The 22,464-nt window shown below is 35.3% G+C and overlaps 1 protein-coding gene across 1 annotated transcript in view; it reads left to right on the plus strand.

The window, feature by feature from the left end:
- LOC138704917 (centromere-associated protein E-like) overlaps positions 1 to 22,464 on the plus strand; it is a 284,997-nt gene that overhangs the window by 73,686 nt on the left and 188,847 nt on the right. The gene's annotated exons all lie outside the window — the stretch shown is intronic.

The following is a 22,464-nucleotide window of genomic DNA, read 5'->3' on the forward strand; positions in this document are numbered from 1 at the left end:
TGATATAGTTTTGTGTACTTCTGTATCTCACAGAAATAGAGAAAAAATTCGAAATTCTGCTCTTAAAGTTCTAAATCAACTACATGAATGGAACACATCAAATTTGATGACACTCAATTTAAGCAAAAGTAACTACCAAATATTTTTACTTGGTAAAAAGGAAAGAGAATTCAATACCCAATACAATGGCCAACACCTTCCTAGGACTTATGAATCCAAATATCTTGGAGTTATTTTCGACACTAAGTTAACATGGAGCAACCACTTGAAATATATTTCTGAAAAAGCTCGTAAAAGATTCTCCCTTCTGAAAAGACTAGCAGGAAAGAAATGGAGATGCTCTAGAAATACTTTGAACACTACATACAAAATGTTTATACAGCCAGTGCTGATGTACTGTGGAGAAATTTTAATTACTTCATCTTTCACAAACAAAATAGAACATGTTCAAAACCAAGCTCTCAAGGTCATTACTGGTGGAATCAAAACAACTCCAATAGATTCTGTAAGATTCCTCACTAATATTAACAGCATCAAAATGACAATAGAAGAAAAAGCACTGATCCAAAATGAAAAACTTATCAGATTACCAGGAAACAATTGGCATTCATACAGTCCTCTCTGTAGATTAAAAACTAAAAAAAGTTTCATGTCCATGGTTCAAGAATTAAAACAGAAAATCAACATCTCGAATTTAAAAGAACACTTACAAATTAAACCAAACCCTTTAACTCTATTAAATATAGAGTATAATCTACATTTAACAGAAGAAATACTGAAATCAGAAGTAAACAATGAAATAATGAAATAATTGTCTTTAGAGACAATTAATATTAGGTACCCTCCACAAAACTGGCTTTATTTATACACCGACGGATCCTTGATCTCCAGAGAACAAGGAGCAGGTGCAGATGTTACGTGCTGTCTCTTTTCACTTTATAGATCTCTTGGATATGGCACAACAAGTTTTGATGGAGAAATCATTGCAATAAGTGAAAGTCTCAGGAATCTTCTATGCCACATCTATACATTTAAAAATGCAGTTATATTGTCAAATTCCAAAGCAGGTATTCTATCAATAGTCTCTAAACACACACCTTCATCTCAAACAGCAGAAATAACTAAATGCTCTCTCAATTAATAACATTCAATAAAAGAATTGTATTCCAATGGCTACCATCCCATTGTGGAATCCTGGGAAACGAGAATGCAGATGCTTTAGAAAATAAGGGCAGCACTGCCACTTACAGACCTGTTACTAAATCTACGTATTAGTCTGTGAAAAGATTTGTTAAATCTACACACTTAGACTTCAACAAGCAAAATTTGATAACACAATCGCAAGGGAAAAAATGGTACTCTCTTCATCATAATCCACAGTTAATTCCCGATTTACCATGCAAATCGTTTGTAGCTGCATTTAGATTGGCAACATGCCAAGCACCTGCATAGAATTGGAATATATCAGTACCCTAACTGCCCATTGTGCAATTCAAATCAAGAAATGGATTCGGAACACCTCAAAATCTGTGCTTCAGTAGCTGACCATGACAATATCTTTGGAAAATATTGGAGTGCAAAAGGTCATATGACTTTATTGTCAAATGCCTGGCATTAGAAAACAACAACTTATTTTGAATTCCCTTGTATTCTTCACCTGACATAATTAGTAACATTAAATCGAGACGTTTGAGATGGGCAGGGCATGTAACACGTAACACGTATGGGTGAATCAAGAAATGCATATAGAGTGTTAGTTGGGAGGCCAGGGGAAAAAAGACCTTTGGGGAGGCCGAGACATAGATAGGAGGGTAATATTAACTGGATTTGAGGGAGGTGGGATATGGTGATAGAGACTGGATTAATCTTGCACAGGATAGGGACCGATGGCGGATTTATGTGAAGGGGGAATGAACCTGCGGGTTTCTTAAAAGCTATATGTAAGTTGTAATATTTTTCTTTATCTTCAGACTTAATAAGTTTGTGTTTTGTTTTGCATTGTACAGCACAAGTAGGCATAGTGGGATTTGGCAAAATAAATATAATTTTACAGTGCTCAATTTGTTATAGTAATCTTCATAGAGGGTACACTCATTCACTTCATGTGTTACTCTGATTATATGGTACACGAAAGCTACTGCAAATGCAAGGCTTTTAAAGTCAATTGTAAAAGAGTCTAAATGAAGCGAATGATCATTCAGACTTCAAGTATGCCATTTCTGCAGCCTGTTTGGCAATATGTGCACTATAAATCTATAATATTGCTATGTCCCTCCTTCAAACCAGCTTCAAGTTATTGCATGACAAGAGTCTCCTGTCCCTTCCACATCTTTGGAATCTTGCACACGGCTGGCTTGCGTGCTCAGAGGCGCACTTACTGCCTCGAAAGAGCACAGATGTTCACTTCCGTGGTCAATGGATTGACTGTTGTAGTCCTGTGGAATGGCGATCCAGATCACCAAACCTCACACCACTAGACTTTTATCTATGGGGTCACCTTAAACAACTTGTGTACCAGTAACCTGTGAAAATCAGCAACATACACTAACGTGAACAATGTATCCTGGAGGCCTGTCACACCATTTCTTCAGATATTGTCGTACAAATGCATAATAATTGGATTAAATAACTTCAGCTCTGTGATCACTGATCAGCATAATGAAGACATCAAGTGACTGCACATTAGTCTTCCAGCATCAAGTTTGTGTTAATAATTTTTAAATAATAACTTCTGAACCTCAACATATAATTATGTCAAATCTAATTTTTAATTACAGAACATTATTATTTAGCAAAACATGTAAACAAATTAGGTATATCTATACAAATCCAAATTGTCCCCTGTGCAACAATGAAGAGGAAATGGCTGAAGAACATCTTCAAACCTGTGAAGTACTACCTGCCGGATCCATCACAGAGAGATACTGGAGAGCGAGAGAGCTAATGGCTTCATTACCAGAGTCAAGCATTTGATAACAGCAATTTTATATAAGAATAATTGTTGCGCTAACAATCTTCTAACAATAGGTTATTGAAGTTAGGTCTACATAATGAAATTTCTTTAATAATGCATTATACGACTAAGAATTGTTATTAATTACTACCATATTTGTTTCCTTAAAATACACGTATTGAAGGAAATTACTACCATATTTATTTTTTAAAATACGCATATCAAAGGTAATATATATGGTAATATATATATATATATATATATATATGGTAGTTAATAATTATTTTTATACTGGGTGCGCCAATAAAATATAAATGATACATTACTTCCAAACTATTCAAGATTGATGTATCATATGGATATATACTTACTTACAAATGGCTCTTAAGGAACCTGAAGGTTCATTGTCGCCCTCACATAAGCCCGCCATCGGTCCCTATCCTGTGGAAGATTAATCCACTCTCTATCATCATATCCCATCTCCCTCAAATCCCTTTTAATATTATCCTCCCATCTACATCTCGGCCTCCCCAAAGGTATTTTTCCCTCCGACCTCCCAACTAACACTCTATATGCATTTCTGGATTCGCCCATACGTGCTACATGCCCTGCCCATCTCAAACGTCTGGATTTAATGTTCCTAATTATGTCAGGTGAAGAATACAATGTGTGAAGTTCTGTGTTGTGTAACTTTCTCCATTCTCCTGTAATTTCATCCCTCTTAGCCCCAAATATTTTCCTAAGAACCTTATTCTCAAACACCCTTAATCTCTGTTCCTCTCTCAAAGTAAGAGTCCAAGTTTCACAACCATACAGAATAACTGGTAATATAACTGTTTTATAAATTCTAACTTTCAGATTTTTTGACAGCAGACTAGATGAGAAAAGTTTCTCAACCGAACAATAACAGGTATTTCCCATATTTATTCTGCGTTTAATTTCCTCCCGAGTGTCATTTATATTTGTTACTGTTACTCCAAGATATTTGAATTTTTCCACCTCTTCAAAGGATAAATCTTCAATTTTTATATTTCCATTTCGTACAATATTCTGGTCACGAGACATAATCATATACTTTGTCTTTTCGGGATTTACTTCCAAACCTATTGCTTTACTTGCTTCAAGTAAAATTTCCGTGTCTTTCCTAATCGTTTGTGGATTTTCTCCTAACATATTCCCGTCATCCACATGGACAAGAAGCTGATGTAACCCGTTCAATTCCAAACTCTGTCTGTTATTCTGAACTTTCCTAATGGCATATTCTAGAGCGAAGTTAAAAAGTAAAGATGATAGTAGTGCATCTCCTTGCTATAGCCCTCAGTGAATGGGAAAAGCATCAGATAGAAACTGGCCTATACGAACTCTGCTGTACGTTTCACTGAGACACATTTTAATTAATCGAACTAGTTTCTTGGGAATAGCAAATTCAATAAGAATATCATACAATACTTCTCTCCTAACCGAGTCATAAACCTTTTTGAAATCTATGAATAACTGATGTACTGTACCCTTATACTCCCATTTTTTCTCAAATTTCTGTCGAATACAAAAAATCTGATTAATAGTCCATCTATTACGCCTAAAACCACACTGATGATCCCCAATAATTTCATCTACATACGGAGTTAATCTTCTCAAAAGAATATTTGACAAAATTTTGTACGACATCAACAAAAGTGATCTTTCTCGAAAGTTACCACAGTTAGTCTTGTCCCCCTTCTTAAAAATAGGTACAATTATGGACTCCTTCCATTGTTCTGGTACAATTTCCTTTTCCCAGAGAGCAAATAGAAGTTTATAAATTTCGCTAGATAATGCCCTTCCCTCCTTTTGTATTAATTCTGCTGGAATTTGATTGATACCTGGAGACTTGTACTTTTTCAGATTTTCTATCGCAATTTCGACTTCTGAAAGTGTGGATTCGGGTATAAATGGCTCAGCAGTTTGTATTTGAATTTCGTCCCGATCATTTCTATTTGGCCTCTGTACATTTAGTAGTTGCCCAAAATAGTTTTTCCATCTGTTCAGGATTGAATGAGAGTCTGCAAGCAAGTCACCATTCTCATCCTTGATCACGTTTACTTTTGCCTGATATCCGTTTTTAAATTCCTTTATACCCTTATATAAATCTCGAATGTTTTTATTCTTACTATTGTTTCTACCTCATTCAGTTTTTCCTTCAAGTAACCTCTCTTTTTATTCCTAAGTGTACGACTTGCTTCCCGTCTTTCATTGAAATAATTATCTCTATTGTCCTCAACTGGATCCTGTAAGAATTTAAATTTTGCCTGTTTCCTTCTTTCTACTACCATGCAACAATCTTCATCAAACCACAGTTTCTTTTTCTTAGTTTCATAATAATGTATGCTCTGCTCAGCTGCAATTTTGATACTATCTCTGATATTTTCCCACACGCTATTAACATCTAACTCTTTTTCAACTTCGTTGGAACTTCCTAAAGTGGCAAACCTATTCAAAATTACATATCTGTACAGGAATTGAGCAGACAAACTGCTCAATTGTTGAAAATTGAATTAGGTTTTTCTTCATGCACATCGTCTTTCACATAGCTCCACAAGAAGAAATCTAAAGGATTCAGATCCAGTGAATGAGGAGCCCAAAGGAAGTCGTTTCTTCTGGAGATGATCCGCACCGAAAAGTTCATGCACCAGCACCATGGTTGGATTAGCAGAATGTAGTGTGTGGAGTGGCACCATCTTGTTGGAACCACTGCAAATCAATATTCCTATAGTTGGCTAAGTCAGCAACGAATGAGCTGATGACATTCTGATAGTGCTCCTAGTTGATTGTCATAGTATTCCCATCCTCATTGAGAACCATACAGGACCAATAATGCCCTTAAACACTCAGAACATACCATGCAGTACATTTTGGACTGTAGAGAGGCTGTTCCATTCCCACTGGTGGATTTGAATCTCAAAACCCCACATTCTGGCGATTCACTAATCCATTAAGATGGAAATGAGCTTCGTCTGTAAACCACATATTGTTCACTCATTCCTCATTATCTTTCATTTTTTCGATTAAAATCACTGCACATTTCAACACATTCACGCTTGTCTTGAACTGTTAGTGACTGTTTCACTTGCAATTTATATGGGGTCAGTTTGAATTCTTCTTTCAAAGTTCTCCTGATGGACGTTGGACGCTGCCTCAGTTCTCTCGCACGTCTTCGGTATCCTGTTTCTGGGCTTTGATTGACTGAGAATTGTACAGCTTCAATATTTTCTTGTGACCTTGCCGTCCTCTGTCTTCCTGAATTTCCTTTGTTAAGGTTAAGATCAATCCCTTTCTCATTGGATTTCTTTGATATTAGAATTGCTGTAATTGGCAATTAAAGTGATTCTGATATCCATATTGTGTCTCTATCACTGATATTGTTTCTAAATAAAATGTAGTAATTTTAATTCTCTCTGCCATAGTGAAAACCATCATGAATTTTCCAAAGCTTCCACAACAATTACCAAAAAACAAAAGAACAATATTGTACCAACATAGGGAAATATAAAATATTAAAATCGGGTACATTTTATTCGTGCATCCAATATAAAGGTGACAACATAATTGAAGCATATTCAAATTTCCTATATATTAAACTCTTATAAAGTAATTTTAAAACATGTTCATCCTTAAAATATTTCTTGAATTACTAAAATTAAATTCTGGATTTAGAATGTAGGCTTTCATGGCCAGTGTCATTAGGATTGGTATTTTCTGGGCTAGAGAGGCGTGGTCTGTTGGTAATGCAACCAAACGTTTCGTCCACTACTCTGGTGGACATCTTCAGTAGTGTGGTACACGTAAGTGGAGAGATCTGCTGTGGATATCAAGGACGTCTGGTACTGAGACTGATAGCACATCAATATTTAAGCTGTGGGAGGGTTGTGGCTTGTTGTTATCCCCACAGTCTGCACCAGTGGCTTCGGTGTTCTGATTGGCTGCCATAGTGTTCAGTTGTTGGAGAAAGGGTTTGATGTGTGTGCTTCTCAGGGCCGGGGACCAAGCTTTTTTGACCTTGAATCCTTCTTCCTTATGATTAAAGTTTTTTTTTGTGTTTGTGTATTTCAATAGCCTCTCATTATAACCTGGCATAGAAATGTGGCATATCACTTAGGATGTTGGTGTCTTTGAACCTGATGTTGAGATTCCCATCTTTAAAAGCATGCTCGGCTATGTCTGACTTGTCCACATGACCTAGGCAGCAGTTCCTTCTATGCTTGGTGATTCGGGTCTTGAAGCTATGCTGTGTTGTACCTATGTACACTGACCCACAGGAACACAAGATTCTGTATACTTCAACTGATTAAAGTTGGTCAGTTTGTCCTTGGCCGACTGTAACCAGTTGCGAGTCTGCCAATTCGTAGGTTGGGCTGTTATATGGCCTGCCGAAGATCCACAAACCGGAAGTACCACTCCACCCCATTGTCAACAGTACAAACCTTCTGAAGCAAGACGAGCTCCTACATCAAAGACTCTAACTATTTCATCAAGAGACTCAAGATGCTAGTTGTCGAATCACAGGACATATTAGTGAGCTGTGATGTGGTATCACTGTTTACTAGGGTACTGGTCAGCAACACCATAGAACTATTAGGTAACATCTTTTCTGAAGACATTGTGGCTCTCTTCTGACACGTTTTGACTACCATATATTTTCAGTGGTCACAGATTTTCTACAAACAGACAGACGGAGTGGCCATGGAGAGACCCCTCAGTCCTGTAGTTGCTAATTTCTACATGTAATCCTTTGAAGAAGTGACCTTGGAGTCTGCAGCACTTAAGCCTGCCTGTTGGTTCAGATACGTGGACGATACATTAGTCATCTGGAAGCACGGGAAATAAGCCCTTGAGGTCTTCCTAATCCACCTGAAAAGCCACCACACACAGATCCAGTTCATCATGGAGACAGAGAAGGATGATCAGTTACCCTTCCTTGATGTGATGGTCTCCTGGAAGGAGAATGATTCCCTCAGCCACAAGTCTTCAGGAAACCCACTCACACTGACAGATATTTACACAATGACTCTAACCACCATCCCAGACAGAAGCAGGCGATGATAAAAACTCTCTTTGACTGGGCCAAACGGGTCTCCGATTCACAACAGCTGAAACAAGAAATCGATCACCTCATATCTACACTGGAGGCCAATGGCTACTGCACAGGGGAAATTAAAGGAGCCTTAAAACCAAGCCTGCAAACACCACCTGATCTGAGACGAGGCCAAACCAAGAGAGGCACGGTTTTTCTCCCGTACTACAGACCGTATCAGCAAGATACTACAGCAACACAACGTGGAGAGAATCTTCACATCTACTAGGCAGACTCGCAACTGGTTACAGTCAGCCAAGGACAAACGTGACCGACTTTCATCAGCTGGAGTGTACAGAATCCCATGTTCCTGTGGGTCAGTGTACATAGGTAAAACACAGCATAGTTTCAAGACCTGAATCACCGAGAATAGAAGAAACTGCCGTCTAGGTTACGTGGATAAGTCAGCCATGCCGAGCATGCTTTTAAAGATGGGGATCACAACATCAAGTTTGAGGACACAAACATCCTAAGCGGTATGCCAGGTTACATCGGGACGCTATTGAAATACCCAAATTTATTTAATGTATTGTTACCTGATGTTGTTCCACCTGAGGTAAAAATAAGTATCTATGCAGATGATGTTACAATATGGGCTACAAACAACGATCCAAATGAAACATTGAGTCATACAAACAGCTGTAAATAATATCAGTAATTGGGCATCCAATTGGAATCTATCTCACAATCAAGAATTGAATATACTGTCTTAACAAGAAGATACAGCTTTAAAAACTATAAACCTTACATTTATTTGAATAATCAAGAAATTCACTACAATCCAGCTCCTAAGATCCTAGAATTAATTTTTGATGAAAAACTTTTATGAAAAACACATTTAACCAATGTTGCTTCGCAGTGTCTACCACGATTAAATCTCTTGAAGATCATAGTTAATAAGGAATGGGGATCAGATATCAGGACAATGTGTCTGTTTGATAATACATATATACAATCAAAATTGACCTATGGATGTGAAATATGGGGAGGAGCATTAGCAACTCATCTACAAAAAATTTCTGTTCTCCAAATTCAGCCTTATGATTATGCCTAGGAGTACCAAAAACTACATCAACTGTTGCCCTATAAATTGAATGTAATATTCAATCCGTCAGACACTATGTATTAAAAAAAGATTTATTCAATTATCTGGCAAAATTTCGTATCAGGAACTAGTCTGGTCCCTTTGGTGCTGGATACATGGGATTCTACTGTGGTAGGTTTCCTTCCACTTTTGGTGTGTTCACTCGAAAATAAGCTACATAGTTAACAATGTGGGAAACACCAAATTTCTAAGTTGTCTGGAACTTTAAGTAACTGCCCTTGAACTTTATTTTAATATAGTCATTACAAATTCTAATCATACTGAAATTTATTGCAGTTGCTTAAAATCGAAAGGCATGTTAGTGGATATCATAGGAATACATGGCATAAAAATATCTTCTCCTTTCACTTTGCCAGTTAATATCGTCACTTTTATGTTTTGCGTGAGTGTTTTTGACAGCAATTCTTCCATTGCATAATTTTGGTGGGTCATTATTTCTCATTAGTACTAATGGTGATTCAATATTAAGTATTGGACGGCATAAAGATACTTATTGCATGAATTTTATAGATTTTGACCTTCATGATGTATCAACAATGTTATTTAATTTGTTATTTTTTCCACGGCCTTCTGAAAGTCGATGTTGAATGCAACAGACAATAATAAAGAACAATTGACAGTAGAAATTGCATTTTAATATATACCACAGTATAAGAAGAATCAGTAGGGACCTTTGATGTTGTTGGTACTAAAATCAAGCTCAGTAAAGTCTAGCTCTCAATGAATCCAACTATGTCACTAGTATTGGCAGAGCTAACAGCTGATTTTAGCGATCAGCTGTTAAGACCACATTCAGACGTGTTAAACTTTTAGATGAAACTTTGTATTAACAGTTGTACTCGCTTGTTCTATAGTGATGTTTGTGTCTTATAATGTAGGTCTAATGAAAACTCACTTTTTCTTTTCAAATTGCATATAAAATTGCAGTGTTCATGATTGAAATAAAATATACTATTAGCGAAGTGCTTACCATTTTATTCTGTATCTTCATATCCATTGCATTTCGTCTTGGATCACAATATGTTGTAAAATACATACACCAGGGAAACATTTAATAAATAAACAAGAATTCGGGGTATCCTGTTACAATTAAAAATGTGTTCACTATATATCTGATATAGGAGGCTAACTACCTAGGTGTACAAAGAGGGCCTAGTAATTATTTACCGCATCTTTTATCACATAACTACGTAATCCTTAAATCAATATGGAGTGCTACACTTGGTGGGCAATGCTGGCAACTTCTTTCACTTTTCCTTTGCTGTAATAAGCTACATTTGAATTAACAAATTCTTACCTTCTTTCATTCTCGTGAAGGATTTTTTGCAGTCAGTAATACAAATTCTTAACTCATTCATAGCTAGACACAAGAATCCTCCACCAAATCCTAATTACGTCTTATAACTTTATAAAAGTCTTACTCAGGAAATAATTCCCTTACAAAGTTGGCTTATTACTATGGGCAAGAATCATTATGTATGTAAATTTTGACATTTTTAACTCCTTCAAATGCATACTAATTACTTATCTCTATACAAGCCTCGAACCCAGGAAATAATGCACTCGCGGAGTTCAAACTACTACATGGGCAAGGCTCATATCAATTTTTGTATCTTTTCAATCACTCTTTCATAGCTAGATCCAAAAGCTAGCTATACACCAACGTAATCGGGTAATTATTATGTGGCCGAGGTTATATTTTCTTTCACTTATTTAGAGACATTCTATTCAACTGATACAGTTAGAAATTTTAATGTGTATGTTAATTCCAATTTGGAAACCAAAATCAATACGAATATACAAAATATTACTGTCAATAATAGGAATAATCATGTAGGCCTAAGTATAATGTTACTGGTATGAAATAATATCCATCACTAATATAATGTTATTAGCTAGTCAAAATTTTATTATATCCATTGTTGACATCGTAACTTCATCGAAATGAATGTCATGATCTATGTAGCGAGTGGTTCAATATTACATTACCAACCTCAGCATCTACCAGTGACTTTAAAATTAGCGTCAATTAGTGAATATTTTCAATATGTTTACATACGGAAGTAATTATTAAAATGATTATGTTGCTATTCCTTTGCCTCATGTCTTTCAAATTGTTAAAAGATGAGTAAAATTTGGACTCAGAATAAATCCAGACAAATCACAAGCCATAATAATGGGCTACCAACGAACATTAAACAAAATAGATCTAGCCACTGTATTGTAACGGGACCCTCTTGGTTATCTCCGCCGTAAATCATTGGATAAGGTTGACCATCTCGCTGGGTGAGGATAATAAGATAAACACTACAAAAATTACAATTTACCTGATAACATTTATTCAGTAAAAATCAGGTAATAACAATATAAACTATATTCCAAGAAAACAACAAGAATATAATTATGAATCTATATATAATATGAATCATATAAATATAAATAAAGTGACTTGAATGTAAATGGAATCAGAAAATGAAGCACCCAATGAAAAACAATAAATGACTGACTAGAGCCAGACAAAAACGTGAGATATCAGTCTAGTTTCCCCACTGGAAACTGACTTGCCGACTAATATGAACCTCGCTGACATCCGCCATTACAAGTCATAAATAAGAGTAACAGGCTTTAGACCAATTTCATATTAAATAACTAACACTCAATTCTACTATCAACTGAGCCAAAACCAAACTTAACAAAATTTAAAGAAATAAATAAGTACCAATTAGTTTTAAGTTAGCAAGTGTCAGCGGAAATTACTAAGCAAAGAAAAGTTAATAAAACATTAAATGTAGGAAAATCTATTAACAGAAACAAAGATCTCACAAATGGCCAAATCCAACTTGTAGTCATCGACAGGGCAGTTTCCGGTTCAACTTCAGCTCATCTTTCCCGTGCGTGTCACCAAACAGATAGCTCCAACATCACGTGAGTTAGGCACAGCACACTCCAAAACCCACATCGTCAGGCAATAGACAAAACAATTCCAAAAACCTGGATCAGGCCCCGTCTGTCCATACCGAAGTCACTATGCCAGGTCGTAATGTATATCAGCCGCGACTCCGCTGCAATGATGTCCCACAGGCTAACTTCCGAACATCCTCATTTGGTCGCTGATCAGTCACTGCCTGGCTGACTTAGTCCTGCCAGCTCCCATGACTGGCAACCAACCTCTTCACTCGAGTGCCGAATAGTCACTAGTCCATGGTCCGCGTGTCCCGGTCAAATCCAAAGACGACCGTAACAGACAAATATTTCAATAATAAAACACCAATGACAAGCAAGAAATATTAATCCACCAATGCAAGGATAGTTCATGGAAGTAATACACTCGCTCTTTATATAAGGAAGAAGTTCGACAGAAAATGGTGTATAAAGGAGTGCCATCTATGAAAGGAAATAGAAACTAAAACAAGGAAGTGAAGAAAATAAGGAAAAGGAGAAAAAATCAATACAGAAAAGACAGGGTGCCGAAAAATAAATGGCACAGTATCAAACAGAAAAATAAATAATACCACAGTAACATTATAGTAAGACGTAAAAAATGTAGGAGTATATTTAGATTCAAATTTAAATTTTCAAAGTCAAGTGACCTACATACCGTATGTAAGAAAACTTTTTCCATAATTCATTCCCTCAGACACTTAACCGTTTTACCTCTCAGCCTTAGAAAGAACCTGATCCAAATTTTAGTGATGCCCCACTTTGATTATTGTGATTCTCTATTCACGAATCTAAATACTGATCTTGCCCATACATTACAGCGTGTTCACAATATCTGCGTTCGTTTCATTTGTAACATTAGAAAATTCGATCATGTAACACCATCACTAGAATTGTTGTCTTGGAATCCACTTAAAGAAGATTCCTCAACTCCCTCTTATTAGTATTTAAAATCATTCACGCCTCCACACCCTATTACCTAGCATCTCGTTTTGTTTACCTTTCACTACCTCGAACCTGGAACATGTACCTCCTTTGTATTCCTCTGCACAGAACATCCTTTTACTCATCATCTTTCAGCATATCGATTCCACGCCTCTGGAATTCTCTCCCTGAGCATGTCAGAGACTGTCGGACAATATCAAAATTCAAATTTAAATTTAAAAATCACATTCTAGTTCATGGAATTGCTTGTTGAACACCTGTCAGGTTGCGCAACTTTGGCTTAACCCATGACATATAGTAAATATTGTAACTATGCTGTTGTAAAATTGACAATTAATATGTAATGTATTTATTATTATTATTATTATTATTATTATTATTATTATTATTATTATCAGTTATCACTATCATCATTGCTATCTCTATTTTTCTTTCTTTTTTTTCTTGTATTAGCTCGATGAGAGCTCTATAGTGTTCTTTTGACCCTGCTGACCCTCTATAGGGCTTTAATTTAATTTGTATTGTTTTCATCAGTGTTTGTATTTCTTTTTTGTATTTATTTGTGCTCTCTGGTAGGATGGAAGAGAAGGCCTTATGGCCTTAATTCTGTCAGATTAAATAAATAAATAAGTAAATAAATAAATGTTTTCAGCTCATGTTAAATTATGCCAGCGCTGTAGTAGATGGAGAACCATCTGGTGTAGGTTCCAGATATTACACCCAGTTTCGTGACAAGTGCACTCAGAATTCGTTCCCACGAAATGGGCTAATTGCCCCTACTGATTCTTCTTATACTGTGATTATACATGAATGCTTGATTGTATTTATTTTTATTTTCAAATTTTAAAATTAATTTAACGTACATTTGTCCGATTTTAATGTAGCCTATGTTCTTCTCCTGGTTACTTACAAATGGCTTTTAAAGAACCCTCAGGTTCATTGCCGCTCTTACATAAGCCTGCCATTGGTCCCTGTCCTGTGCAAGATTAATCCTGTCTTTATCATTATATCCCACCTCTCTCAAATCCATTTCAATATTATCCTCCCATCTGTGTTTCAGCATCCCCAAAGGTCTTTTTCCCTCCAGCCTCCCAACTAGCACTCTGTATGCATTTCTGGATTCGTCCATGCATGCTACATGCCTGCCCATCTCAAACGTCTGGATTTAATGTTCCTAATTATGTGGACAACATTTTGTACCACGTCAACAAAAGTGATATTCCTCGAAAGTTACTACAGTTAGGTTTGTATCACACTAGGATGCCACTGCAGCTCTGCTGGCATTTGTAGTGTCTGCCACCTCAGATGCCACACTCTCAAAATGGATGTTGAAGTGTTAATACTTATTGCCTCTATTCGTCGTCGTCGTTTAAGTAAAAAGAAAGGGAAAAGGTTGTGGGTGCATTCTTAAGTTTTTCAATTACGTGAGAATGTCAGTGACATCTTTTGATGAGCTGTTAAAGAATTAGAGAAGCCACACCATGTGCATTCTTAAGTTTTTCAATTACGTGAGAATGTCAGTGACATCTTTTGATGAGCTGTTAAAGAATTAGAGAAGCCACACCATGTGTGTCTTTCAGCTGTGCTGAAGGTCTCCGTGCAATCATGGATGTTAGGAGAAGATCAGAACACAGGATGGCGGATATTTTGAACACTTACTATGAAGAGTGTATGTACATTAACAACGTATAAAGTTCTCAGAAATTACCATTTTTGTTGATTTGTGAATAAACAATAAAAGTTAGAAAAAAAGTTTAAGTAAAAGTTATTTCTTTTTAAAGATAGTATGCAATGGCACCTTCAATGACCCATGTTTTCATTTGAAATTTCGAAGTTGACCACAGGTACCCGTACTTCTGGTTTCTTATGGGAAATGATACTGTACATAGGTTTTGGTTATTAAATTTTTTTATGAACAACCAGTATCATATAGTTTTCGAGAAAAAAAAGGCTGATACAAGTGGTTTGAAACACCCGGTATATGACTCCCATAATTGATTCGGTAAAATATTGAAGTAGTTTTGAGTTTAGAAGGAAAAAAAAAACAACTTAGAAATCCGGTTCCTATTGATAATATAAAATATGTTTAAAAACTCTCAGTATTGTAGAATAAAGTAAATCAATTTGAAAAGTTCGTTTTTCTCTGCACTCGTCAAGTTCTTCCCTCCAAAAATATCCACTACTTCTTCCCAGCATTTCTTCTTCAACTCGCGATTGCTATAATCATCAGATGATGACTCCCATGTTGCTTGTCTGTTTTGTATCTCTATAATGAACTTTTCCATATCAAAATTGGTCATTTTGCACAGCACTAGTGATGCAATTGTAATGACTAGCACCTCTGCTGGGATCGGAATGTGAGACTCCTTATCTAATCTCATATGTTTTGATGGCCGTGCAGTGCTGCCAGTAAACAAGTTGTTTTGGTTTCCTGACTGGCAGCTATGCCAGACTGGCAATGATGCCAAGTGTGAGATGCGCCATTAGTTTCTGTGTTTTGTTCTTGGCATCCATGCCAGCAGAGCTGCCATGGCATCTTAGTGTGATACGAGCCTTAGTCTGGTCCCTCTTCTTAAAAATAGGTACAATTGAGGACCGTTTTTGCAAAACTTGCTAACTGTAAAAACTAAATATTATAGGAGACACAAAAAACTGAAATAACTGCAAGTTTTGCTATAACTCTCACATAGGAGAAAGCAAGTTTTGAAAAAACGGTCACACTTTTAACACACCACTGAAGGAAATAATAAGATTTTCCTAAGAAGCTTTTAACATCATGTAGAGGCCTGTCTTATGTTAACTAATCCACCAAAATCTCAATTTTGAAAATTTTGCAGTTAGCAAGTTTTGCAAAACCGGTCCTCAATTATGGACTCCTTCCATTGTTCTGGTACACTTTGCTTTTCCCAAATAGCAAGTACAAGCTTATAAATTTCGCTAGATAATGCGCTTCCACCCTCTTGTATTAATTCTGTTGAAATTTGATTGATACCTGGAGACTTGTACTTTTTCAGATTTTCTTTCGCAATTTCGACTTCTGAAAGTGTGGCTTCGGGTATAAATGGCTCAGCAGTTTGTATTCGAATTTCGTCCCGATCATTTCTATTTGGCCTGTGTACAGGAGTAGCAAAAGAAACCGGACCAACGGAATAATCAAAGTCCCCGAAATGAGCCACTCGCATGCCACGCCCACATTCACAAGATAGTGAGTAATCTATTGAAATTGTTGTAGTTTCGAATGCTGACGTAGCCCATTTGGAAAGCCATTAGAAAATAAGCTGGGAATAATAAGTTAATTAAGTAGTAAAATATCACTGCAATCGAAAAGTTGGGAATAAATTTGAATAAGGAACAAAAAAAAGTTTCCTTCCCAGGCAGGATTTGAATGACAAAAGTCTTTAGTTACTAGTCTATCGTGCTGTCACTGTGAACAAGGCTCTGAAATCAGCTATAAGTGTTGGTCCAATTTTTTTGCCACTACTGTACATTTGGTAGTTGCCCAAAAGAGTTCTTCCATCTGTTCAGGATTGAATGAGAGTCTGCAAGCAAGTCACCATTCTCATCCTTGATCACGTTTACCCTTGCTTGCTTAAATTCCTTTATACCCTTATATAAATCTCGAATGTTTTTATTCTTACTTTTTGTTTCTACCTCATTCTGTTTTCCTTCAGTTAATCTCTCTTTTTACTCCTAAGTGTATGACTTGCTTCCCGTCTTTCATTGAAATAATTATCTCTATTCACCTCAACTGGATCCTATAAGAATTTCAGTTTTGCCTGTTTCCTTTTTTCTACTACCGTGCAAAAATATTCATCAAACCACGGTTTCTTTTTCTTAGTTTCATAGTAACCTATGCTCTGCTCAGCTGGAATTTTGATACTATCCTGGTTATGAAGGTTAAATGTGCAAACTTTTGCAAATATCGGTCAAAGTGTGTAGATTTGTATTGAGAAAAAAACACACACACATATTCACTTTTATATAATAGATTGTGAAGATTAAATTATAAGTTACAAAACATGCATGTATTATTACTAAGCACATGTAATTACTGAAGAAATTTAAAATCTATAAAACGTAAAGGATTAACATTTTTCGTAACATGTTTTTCAAATATACAGTTAATGTGACAAAGGAAAAAACCATCTGGAAATGGTAGCTAGTTTGTTACTATTTTTGTGACTTTTTTCCTTTTTGTGGAATTAAATAATATGTATTTTAATCAGTCTGTTAATAAAATATTACGTAATGATACTATATTCAAGTTTCATTACTAAAGGAATTTACGAAAAATTTCTAAAATATAAGACTGGGTAGAGCCCTCAAGATGTCACTGTATCAGAAAATCATAGCTGTTGCAGTGAATGCCTCTGTAAAAGACAACTTTTCCGCGCTATTACAGTTCTCAAATCATATAAAAGTTAAATTGTCTGTATTTTTCGTCCACCCTACTGCTTATGTCTGCCATGGTGTGATGCACTGAAATCATGCCTGACCTTGAATGCTGTGCTGCCTGAATATCTAGGGCAAGAGCCAAATGAATATTATTGCCAATTCAACTACCTGTTAAAATAACGTCATTCATTGGCAATACTGAATAAGTATAAGAGGGGATGTCTTGACCACTTCATAGTCTGATTTACTTAGTGAGTTTGTTTCTGAGGTGTCTTAAAATTCCACATTTTCTTAGTTTGTGACTTCTTTGGAGGCATAACTTTGCAATTGTTGCTAGTTATCCAGTTGTCATGTTAAGCATTAAGTTAATGTGGTTATTAGGATTTATGCTTGCTAATAATATTTAATTTTTGTGTATGTTTACCTGTCAATTTAGCAGAGTATAGAAATAACTTTTGCCTCATCAGTCAAACTTAATATTTTTAAGGTATTTTAAAGATAACACTACCCAACAAAAATAATTTTTGTCATACCTCCGCGAGAAAATAGGTTATTCTTAACAAAAAAATTGCGCTGATTTTGAAAATCACCATATAAATCTCATATGACGTCAGGTTAAAAAGGTATAAACACATTTAGAATCTCACATATGCGATTTTAGATAAAATATTATGTTAGTTTAATTCTTATGATATAATGACATATTCATACTAAGTTAAGATTAATTCACAAATGTAGTTTTATATGTATGAAATAATATTTGGCCCATATTTTAAGGGAACATACCTGTAACTTTGCTTCAAAGTGTTTGGTAGTATGTGACTTTCTTTTGTACTCCTGCCTGTTCTCCCTCACAAGAAACCAACAATAATCTCCCATCATTACTGGATCCTTACAACCTTGGTACCTCTTCTCCATGACGGAAATGTCTTGATGAAACTGTTCCCCTTGTTCATCACTAACATCACTCAGATTTACCAGAAAAAAGTTTACATGTGAATGAAGGAAATGGATTTTCAATGACATTTGACAACCCATGATTTTGTAGCATTTCAACAAATTTGACACAAAATTTTTATATTTTTCTTCGTTTGTATTTCCGAGAAAACAACACACAACCCTTTTAAATGATTGCCAAGCTGCTAATTCAATCGTTTGTAAATTTTTCTCAAACATTTTGTCCTCCATAAGTTTTCTGATTTGAGGTCCAATAAAAATGCCTTCTTTCTGTGGAAACTTGCGTTGTAAATATGCAAACCCACTACCGTCCTTGTTGAGTGCCTTAACGAAATTCTTCATTAGCCCAAGTTTTATGTGTAAGGGAGGAAGAAGAATTTTATCACGCTGAACCAATGGTGTTTCTTTTACATTATTTTCCCTCGGAACATATTCCTGCTGCTTGTCTCACTGTTGAGTCATTCCATGTCAAATCGCACAAAATTATACAAATTTTGACTTTCATATTTCTGATTGCGTTTATATTTTTTTTTACCAACTCTATGGGTCTAATAAACCAACAAGTGTATTTTTATTTCCTCCTAAGTCCATATGTTTTTAAAATATTGCATGTTAAAATTCGTTAAAAATGTCGCACAATGCAACATTTAAAGCATCATATTTCTGATGACATTGATGTTAAAAATTTTTTGAAAAATGCATTTCAAAAGCTGAAAGTACTGTCTTTTGTTAAATATTTACTAACTAATTTCAATATAATTATTACAAATTTTTTTTTTTTTAATTTAATTTTTAAAAGTTAGATATCAATGTGAAATATCCGTATTAAAAATCTAAAAAAATGCCTACTAGGTGCACTAAAGTATTCTTAATAATTCCAAAAAAAAATCACAATGGGATCTCCAATAGTTTAATGGAAATAATTACTTACGAAGCAATGTGTAGCGGTTGGTGGAGCAGCAGTGGACGGGAAGCATTGAAGCGCGCTGGGAGGTTTATCGGCGCTGGATGATCGAGTGAATGTTCAACATTACACCCAGTACGGATCAAGTCACTCGAGGAAACACTGCTAATTTACTTGTTACGATGTCTTCAAATATTTGTACATTATGCTTTTTAAATGTTTGTTTTCATTCACACTACACTTTAAATTTTCATTCGTCTATCTTCTTTCTCGAAAGAAATTTGTTTTACTAAATCTTCAGTTTCTGACAATGTAGTGAAAGAATGTAATTTTAATGTACCAGTTATTGGTTTTAGATTATGGTATCTGGCCTGCAAATTTTCAGTGTAGTTTTTGTGCTTATTCAATGGACAAAATATGACACGTTATAATTTTTTTTTGTGACCAATCAAACAGTTTTTTTTTTTTTTGTTTGTGTTGTTATAGGATCTTGTATAGGCTGGCTCTAGTGGCAAGTTGATTAACAGTTCCTCCAATGCCATAACATTGATCTTTACCATGCGACATTGCAAAGAAGTGTCATTCAGCACTAATTCCATAATCGTCTTCATGTAAGCAGTTATTTTTAAAATTATTTTTGTTTTTGTATTGTGAACCTGATCCATCAGAAAAGTAGATGATTTTTTTTATATCGTTAAATTCTTAGTTTAAAAAATTGATTGCTTCAGATTGAAAAAAGTGAAAGGAATCGGTGTCCTGTTTCATGCTTTCTGAGATGACAACAATACTTTTGTGACGAATTTCTGTATCTCCTTTGAAATATACTACAAAAGGATGTATTGTGTCTTGGCATTTGTTCCAATGCACACTTTGTACTGAATCTTGTATTGCAAATGAATAATTTACAGAAAAGTCTGCAATAACTATGTAATTTTCAGGTTGTACATTTTCTTTGCATTCCGTCAAAAATAAAATATGGCCGACTTTTGAAGGGATGACGATGCATCTTCTACATGAAAAACTTTACTTGCTAGGGAACCTTTTACTTTTTGAAACTTTTCACGGGGGTATCGTTTTTATTGTAGTTTTCTTTTCTTGATAAGGGACTCTATTGACATCAAACTCTTGTTTAATTCCTCAATATTACTGATTTCTAGCGCTGTATCCATATAATTGTTAGAAGAAGAACTGAGATAATCACTTTCTCTGTCCGCACTTTCATTTGATTCATGTTTATTAATATCACAAGAACTACTGGCTTCACATATAATTTCACCTGACCTATCCGGAAGTTGATAGATTTTTTATGGAAAGAATCACATAATCGCACATTCAAAGACTCCTTTAAATTGAGCTTTATCAATAAATCGCGACTTTCGCGTCTTAGTGTACTTTTCTTTTTAAAAGTGTGATTAGGAAGGTCAAATGGATTTAAACACTTGTTATACATTACACGATCTTTGCTGTCACTAATGTTGTATAGAAGTCACGTCACTCCATGAAATTCAAACCCTGACTGATTATTTTTCTCTTCTATATTTTGTCCCCTGCCATCTGTTTACTGTCGTAAAGTTTACTGCCTTACCCAGCCTTGCTATCGTTAAACACTTGGCTATATTACAGTATAAACTTACAGCATTGTGAAGGGCTCCCCCTCTTAGCTGAGCTGACAATAATAAAATAACTTTAGATATTTACTGTTCCTTAAGGTATTAATCATTTGATGAATGAATGAATTTTTGTAGTTTGGTGATATCAGTTATTACTGTATATGCAACGGGGAATTTCGTAAAACTTTCCATGGGCAGCCTTCTAGCCCACGGCCACAAGCAGTTCATTAACTGGGGATCGCGAGAGCATGCATGCCTCCGGAAAATAAATTGTTACAAATGTATGTGTGCAGATCCCACATTTCTAAATGCAGTAGTTTACAGATAATACAACAGGGTACAAGTCTATATTTTTTTCAGATTTTTAACTTGGCTATATAATATAGTAATTTTGCTTTGAAAAATAAATGATTAAAAAATTGGGCCAAATTTTAAATTTATTTTGATAAGACTAAAGTAATAAAAAGTGTTGTATTTAGTCCTTCAAATCGCAAATCTCAATTATTTGTAGACACAGAGTTCCAAGTGAGTTTATGTAATAGTGCGCGCATAATTTGCGTAATTTCAGGTAGTCATAACTATACAAATAATTAATAATTGTGAAAATAAAACAATACGGGTCTCTCTATTTGATGTCTGGAATTCATGAAAAAAAAATTCGACCATTTTCGAGAAGGTCGTGTTTTATTGCTGTGCGATTTGATATGGAATGACTCTGTTGTATCACATAATGTTTTTCTATAGCACGGTTGTCCCACAAACACAAAAATACAACCATATTTTGTGAAGCCTTCTTGCAAACCAAGCAGCAAACCAATTACTTTGTCACCACATATCTTCCACCAATGAGTCTCATATTTTAAAACACACACAATCTTAGCATACTTTCATAAATTTCTTTGAGAATTACAGAATGGAAAATCAGAACAGATGGAAATTCATTACAATTATGAAGTAACACTGCTTTTAAGCTAAACTTAGATGAATCTATAAACAATTGCCAATCATCTAGATTATGCTCAACCCCTAGTTCACTCATTAAATCATTAACGTCTACATAGAAACACATATTCCCACATAAGTCACGTTTTATGCAGGAAATAATATTACTTTACAATCACATTAGAAGTGACAGACTGGTGTCTACCTGGATTTACCTCTTTGCAGTATCTACTTCTAGAAGAAACGACAAATTTATTACCGGTATCCTGATAACTGACAAAGGCTTGGTTAGATGGTATAACAAATAACACATTTTCATCTTTACATTTTGTAAGTATGTAAGTAATCATGCAGGACAGAGGTAGTCAACATATGACACATGTGTTAATAGATGGCACGCGAACTCATTTTCGATGCAGGATATCTAAAATATCTAAAAATTGTGACGTGATGTGACATTTTAAGCATTGTTTTCAGAATCTACGCGTGAAAATGGACTAAAAACATGTATTACCTTCACAGAGGTAAATTTCATGTTGGGTAGTGTAATTTGTAGGTTATGAAAATTGTAGTCCTAATCATCACTGCACTTGCTTTAGATAC

Source organism: Periplaneta americana, chromosome 8 (assembly GCF_040183065.1).
Source record: "Periplaneta americana isolate PAMFEO1 chromosome 8, P.americana_PAMFEO1_priV1, whole genome shotgun sequence".
NCBI classification, from domain to species: domain Eukaryota; kingdom Metazoa; phylum Arthropoda; class Insecta; order Blattodea; family Blattidae; genus Periplaneta; species Periplaneta americana.